General features: G+C 41.8%; 1 protein-coding gene across 1 annotated transcript in view; it reads right to left on the reverse strand.

The window, feature by feature from the left end:
- The window catches only part of LOC139659380 (cyclin-dependent kinase 16-like), a gene marked incomplete at its 3' end in the record, with an annotated part of 51248 nt that extends 46018 nt beyond the window's left edge, over positions 1-5230 (reverse strand). Inside the window, exon 1 of the mRNA XM_071537629.1 lies at positions 5038-5230. The remainder of the gene's footprint in view (positions 1-5037) is intronic.
- Between the last annotated feature and the right edge of the window lie 770 nt (positions 5231-6000).

A 6000-nucleotide genomic window follows, 5' to 3' on the forward strand; every position in this document is an offset into this window, starting at 1 on the left:
ATCGGGATTATCTGGTTCTCCTTTTTCATTCGGCTGGAACCTGAAATGCCGCCATATAGGAGCATTTCCAGTCCGTTTGGAGACCAACTTGCTCGGGCTTGTTACATGACCGCACCTTTCCACTCGTCTCCTTAATGAAATTTAGCTGGCATGTACAGGTTATTCATAAGGCAAATTATAGTTGTTTAAAATAAAACTGAAATAGTGTCGTAAAATTATCACACACAGACAGTAGTGCTTGACAAAAAAAAGCCATTTAGGCGTTTATTACAAATTATTATTATAATATATATATAATGACGGTATGGGCTGTATTTTTAATGACACCGGTGCTATTTTTAGATACCGTCTTATACGGTTTTACCGGTTACCGGCACAACCCTATCCAACACTGTTTAATATCTATATAAATGAACTGGCAGGACAGTTGGACCAAAGTGCAGCTCCAGGTCTTTTTCTCCTAGACAGAGAAGTTAAATGCCTGTTTTATGCAGATGATTTGGTTTTGCTGTCTCCAACAAAACAAGGACTACAGCAACAATTAGACGTGCTACAAGAATACTGCCAGAACTGGGCCCTGGCAGTAAATCTAAAGAAAACCAATATCATGATCTTCCAAAAGAAGCCCAGGTGTCAGGAGACCAGACACCAGTTTACCATAGGAAGTACCGCTATAGACCACACCATGAGCTACACCATGAGCTACACCATGAGACCACACCATGAGCTACACCATGAGCTACACCATGAGCTACACCATGAGACCACACCATGAGCTACACCATGAGCTACACCATGAGACCACACCATGAGCTACACCATGAGCTACACCATGAGCTACACCATGAGCTACACCTACCTCGGTCTTACAATTACAGCCTCAGGGAGTTTCAGCCTGGCAGTGAATGCACTAAAAGAAAAAGCTCGAAGAGCCTTTATGCAATAAAAACGAAACTTTATAATATCCAAATTCCGATTAAAATCTGGCTTAAAATATTTGACGGTGTGATCAAGCCTATTGTGCTTTATGGTAGTGAAGTCTGGGGTCCACTCAGTCATCACAGCTACACTCAGTGGGACAAACACCCAACAGAAGCCTTACATGCAGAATTCTGCTGCAACGTCCTCCATATTCAAAGGAAAACTCCTACAAATGCATGTAGAGCAGAACTAGGTAGATCTCCATTAGCAATTCACATCCACAAACAGGCATAAACATTTTGGAACCACCTAAGATCTAGCCCTAAAGAAAGCCTCCACTTTAAAGCCTTTCAAACCCAAGAGCTGAACCCACAACAGAGTCCGCTGTGTCAGTTGGTGCTGAGACTAACTGCTGCTGCACAGAGAAACCCAGACCAGGTTCACAGAGAAACCCTGAGTAGGTTCACAGAGAAACCCTGAGCAGGCTCACACCAACACAGAGAACCCCTGAGCAGGCTCACAGAGAAACCCTGAGCACGTTCACAGAGAAACCCTGAGCAGGTTCACAGAGAAACCCTGAGCAGGTTCACAGAGAAACCCTGAGCAGGCTCACAGAGAAACCCTGAGCAGGCTCACAGAGAAACCCTGAGCAGGCTCACACCAACACTGCTTTCCAAACACCAATTCCAGTTAACCAAATTATTAAGCAATACAAAGAAACCTATTTGGAACATTGGAAAAAAGAAACTAAAAGCCAAAGTAGATTAGAATGTTATCTGACCCTAAACAGAGAATATAAACTGGCAGAATATCTCTCTGCTGTCAGAGATAGGAAGCAGAGACAGATCCTCACCAGGTACAGGTTCAGTGAAACCAATTGGCGATCGAAACAGGAAGACATAAGAAACCATGGCAACCAAAAGGCAACAGAACATGTGGTCACTGTTGGACAGGTGAGGTCGAGACGGAGATGCACTTCCTCCTAAAATGTGAAAAATTTAACTCAGCCAGAGAAATCTACTTTAACAAGTTCAGCTCCAAGTCTCCACTTCAGAGCTTGATGATCAGTCAAAGCTGCTTCTACTAGCAGAGGGAAACACAGCAGACCTGAGGTCAGTTTGGAGAAACTTGCCACAACCTGAGGAACAGTGAGTGACCAATACACTTTTATTTTATTTTATTTATTTATTTATTTAATCATTTATTTATGTCCTTTTTCTTTTCTTTTTTATTAACATAATCTTAATCTCTCAATATCTTGAAACCCCACATATTTGATATTTTTCTCTTTGAATGTTATTGTGGGCTGCATATAAAATGTGTGTAACCCTTGTTACCAACAACATTAATTCCTTCACATAGTTTACTGATCCTCAGTCTGTGATGGAGGCTCTGGGTTCAGGAGCTGAACACACACACACACACACACACACACACACACACACACACACACACACACACACACACACACACACACACACACACACACACACACACACACACACACACACACACACACACACACACACACACCTAGACTGATATTCATCTTGATGCTTTGGCAATATTGTCTGTGAACTTTCATGCCAATAAAGCAAATTGAATTGAATTGAATTGAGAGAGAGAGAGAGACGTAGAGAGAGAGAGAGAGACATGTAGAGAGATAAAGAGGGAGAGAGAGATGCTGCTGGAGCAGCCTGAGTCACACAATAAGGAAGTTAAATTCCTGCTCTATGCTGATGACTTGGTGCTGTTGTCACCAACACAGCAAGGTCTACAGCAGCATCTGGACCTGCTGGAGCAGGACTGTCACAACTGGACCTGACAGTAAACTACAAAAAATAAAAAATAATGATCTTCCAAAAGAAGCCCAGATCTCAGGAAAGCAGATACACATTCAATATAGGAAATCCTGTACTGGAACACACTCTACACTATGACTACCTGGGACTCCAAATCACCTCAGGTAACTTTGGTCTGGCAGTGAACGCACTGAAAGAAAAGGCCTGTAGAGCCTTCTATGCAATTAAGAAAAGATTCCACAAAATAAACATACCAGTTAGAATTTGGTCTAAAATCTTTGACAGTGTAATCCAACCCATTGCCCTCTATGGAAGTGAGGTTTGGGGTCCGCTCAGCAAACAGGACTACACCAGTTGGGACAAACATCCTACAGAGGTCCTGCATGCAGAGTTCTGTGGGACCAGACTAAACCTCCACAGAAAAACACCAACCGACACATGCAGGGCAGAACCAGGCCGTTACCCTCTGCTCAGAAACATCCAGAAAACAACTCTGACATTTTGGATGCATCTCAAATCGAGTCCCCAAGACTCCCTGAGATCTCAGGCTGCAAACCCAGGAGCTGAACCCCCAAAGGAGGCAGAGCCCCTTCTGCCAGCTGGTCAGGAGACTGACTGATACAGACCAACCTCAGACCAGCACTGCTCCAAAACCACCAATCAGAGTAAACCAAATTATACAACAAACAAAAGATACATATCTGGAACATTGGACAAATCAAACACAAACACAAAACAAACTTAATTGCTATCTGGCCCTAAACCGTAAATATAAATTGGCAGAATATCTTTTCAGTGTAAAAGACCCAAAGCAGATCCAGATCCTGAGCAGATCCAGACTGAGTGACCACAGTCTGGCCGTAGAGAAAGGACGACAGAAGAAGTCCTGGCATGCGGTCACTGCACAACAGGTGAGGTGGAGACAGAGATGCACTTCCTCTTGAAATGTGACAAATATAATCTAATTAGAGTAGAATACTTTAAGAAATTTGAATTATTAATCCCCAACTTCACTAAACTAAATGAAAGTGTCCAACAGCAGATCCTGCTGGAGAGGGACAGGCAGCAGGTCTAGCTGCACAGAGACCGCGTGTCAGACTGAGGGACTGAGACCACAATGATCATCTGGACCTATAGTACTCACTACTGTTTGTTTACATATTGTTATAATTGTTATAATTATTATTTTAATACTGTTATTGTTGTATTATATTATTCTAACACTGTACTAATAATAGTGTCATGGTCTGTAATATTACAATACTAGTACAATTCCTATTTGATTTATTTTACTAGCAGAACTAATTCTGTCTTGTTCAGTAATGTATTCATTGTTTACGTTGTTGTTAGGTCAGTTGTATTCTTTTGTTGACTGTCCTGAGACGCTTTGGCAATTTTGTTGTTATGACATTCATGCCAATAAAGCAAATTGAATTGAATTGAATTGAGAGAGAGAGAGACCCTTACTACACAGACATTAAAAACATGAACTTCCCTTCTTCACAGCTCCAGATGCTAACAGCTAACAGCTAACCCTGTTAGTATTATATTGTATGTTAGCTAACTGCTAACAGCTACAGGCCGTCAGCTAGCCTTTAGCTGCTGGATCCAAAATACAAAACACATCAGCTTCTTTAGACTGAAGATTCATTATTAACAAACCTGTTGTAACGTTATATAACTGCTAGCAAGCTAAAGCCTGGTTTACATTAGCAGGCTAGCTAACTGGACAGCTAGTATCCCACTGTACAGCTACGGTGCTACTGCCTAGCATTATTATTATTATTGTTGTTGTTGTTGTTGTTGTTGTTGTAGAGTGAGCTTGGTGAGTCTTGGTGTACAACAAGCTGAAGCTAGAGTGGAAACAGTCTGTTAGTCTTGCAGGGTTTCTGTCTTTAACACGGACCTGACCTGGCTAACATTAGCCGTTAGCTGTTAGCTGTAGCATTAGCATTACTGTAGTTATGGTGCAGCAGTCTATGATTACAGTCCAGCAGTACTGTGGTCTGTGGTAGTCTATAGTAGTCTGTTAGTCTATAGTAATCCCTGGTAGTCTACAGTGATCTATAGTGATCTATAGTGATCTATAGTAGTCTACAGTAGGCCTGGTCTATGGTAGTCTCTGACAGTCTCCTGGTCTGAAGCCTGAGCTGCAGCTGCTGTGATTCAGTTTATTTTCTGCAGCGACAGTAAATGTCAGTCTGGAAATAATCAGTCTGGAAATAATCAGTCTGGAAATAGACTGAGAGCCGAGGCGGCTTCACTTCTCTGTCTGTCGGTGTCCGGCTCTTATAAACAGAGGATCGGTTCTTACCGGAGGGTTTGTCCCGGTAGTCTTTGGCTCGGTTAGCTTTAATCAGAATCTCCCACAGCTAGCTGTCTCCCAGTAATCTTCCGCCATGTTTCTGCTCCGCTCCTCTCCGTTCGGCTCCTCCGGCAGGTCCTGGCGGAGATCCCGAACCCACCCTCCAAATGCGGCGGTCCGGTACCGGCCTGTCACTCACAGATCCCGGTAAAATCACATGACGTCACATGACGGTGCCAGATCTCCTTACATCCAGATGGTTTTACCGGTCAGTGTGTTTGATTGACAGAGTGTACATGAAGCTAAACCCCGCCCCCCTCCAGAGGAACGGACTGACCCAGACTCCACCTGTCAAACCAGCGGACTGTACCACTGTGACGTCAGAGGTACAAACAACCAAATAAATAAATATGGATATCCATATGAAATGTGAAGGAATCAAAAAAACTAAAAAATAACTATTTGTAGAACTAGGGTTAGTTTACTGTGCTTCATGGAGAAAATACATAAAGGTGCAATTAGATAAAAGATTAAAAACAAAATCACTTCACTGTGTGCAGCTTTTGTTTTATTTCAAAGTGAAATAATGATGTAAAATGTTTTTCTTTTTGGTAGAGAGGGAGGGAGAGAGAGAGAGACAGAGAGAGGAGAGAGAGAGAGAGAGGAGAGAGAGAGAGAATTTTTTTTGAATTTTCAAAACCTCTTTATTTGCTCAAAACAGAGTTTTCTAAATACAATGACGCTGTATTTTCAAAGAGTAGAAAAATAAAATAAAAAGATGTAAATAAATAAAAATAAATGAATAAATAAATACAAAAGCATAATTTAGATCAAAATGAGTCCAAAAATCAGGTCATTATCTACAACAGAACATGAAACATCTCTAAGGCACCATATGCTTGTGAATTCTTCCACATTGTTTGTTGTGCTGTAAAAACTGTAATCAACTTTCAGTCTGGCCTTCATCATCCT

Source organism: Centroberyx affinis, unplaced genomic scaffold (genome assembly GCF_046629955.1).
Source record: "Centroberyx affinis isolate AG114_WGS23_722 - 3 ecotype Tasmania unplaced genomic scaffold, CSIRO-AGI_Caff_v1 ptg003079l_1, whole genome shotgun sequence".
NCBI classification, from domain to species: Eukaryota; Metazoa; Chordata; class Actinopteri; order Beryciformes; family Berycidae; genus Centroberyx; species Centroberyx affinis.